The following is a 1305-nucleotide window of genomic DNA, read 5'->3' on the forward strand; positions in this document are numbered from 1 at the left end:
ACACACACACACACACACACACACACACACACACACACACACACACACACAGACACACACACACACACGCACACAGACACACACACTCAGACACACATTGCTTTTCTTGCAACACGGCGGGCGGGTTTGTAATACACTTTGTTGAGGCGACATAATATGTTTCAAATTCAAAGTTTTGTTTGGCTGTAGATCCTGTACTTTTGGCTTACGAGTGTTATGGTTTTTGGTGTTTTTGGGTGCTTTTTAAAAAAAGTTAAAAATAGTTGTTTTACAGGAGAATTTTACTTGTGAACCCCGCCCCCTCCCCCCTTTCCGTTCCTTCGTGGAAATTAAATTCACTTGGTAGGTGTTTGGAGGGTGTTCTGGTGGTGTTTGTTCCTTTTTTCTTATCAATCATCTATCGTCCTCACCCCCCTCCTTCATTTCTTTGTTCGTAAATGTCTAGCAACAAATGTAATCTTCTGTGCTAACTGGTAAAACTCTCACTAAAACTAAAACAGAAACTCACCTTTTCTGTGTGGAGCAGTGGAGAGACTAAGGACTCCACCACAGAGGGAGCAAGTGTTGCTGTGTAAGTGTGTCTCTGGGAGAAAGTGTATAAGTTTAGAGCGCCTGCAACGCGGTAAGGATTTTAAGAGGCGGGATCTCCGAATATAAGGTCCACATCCATTAAGATGGAGCCAAATGAGAAAATTCGCGTAAAGTGCCCATTCCAAAGACACAACGCCAGACCGAGCAGAGCCTCGAACTCCGAACTCGCAGTCTCACGATTAAGGAGGGTCCACCAGACTACCAACACCAGCATGGGTGTCTGATCCTTCGGGAAAGTTTTAATTCATAAATAATAAGTCAGATCTAGAGGGGTTTTTTTTCTTTTCTGTTTTTGTTTGTTTGGGTTTTTTTAAAATCTTTCTTTTTCTTCCTTTATTTTCGTGCATTTCTTACTCCTTTTGTTATGCTTTTTTTTTTACATATTGTTTTGCGTGGTTTTTTTTTTCGGTTTTCGATTTTGTTTTCCACTTTCACAGGAAAGACCATTTACCTTGAGGAATGAGACGAACGTAGTAGACCCAAGTTCGATTCCCAAGTGGGGAGAATTTTTATCGAGTTCATGTATTTCGGTCTGTCCCACGTGATATTGTTTCTTCACTCTCAGCCGGGATTGGACCCGACACTCACATATAGACAGGCAGACAACTCGATAAATATACAGGTTACACAGACATACTGACACAGAGATAACACACACACACTCACACACACACACACACACACACACACACACACACACACACACACACACAC

Source organism: Aplysia californica, unplaced genomic scaffold, assembly GCF_000002075.1.
Source record: "Aplysia californica isolate F4 #8 unplaced genomic scaffold, AplCal3.0 scaffold00073, whole genome shotgun sequence".
Classification (NCBI taxonomy): Eukaryota; Metazoa; Mollusca; class Gastropoda; order Aplysiida; family Aplysiidae; genus Aplysia; species Aplysia californica.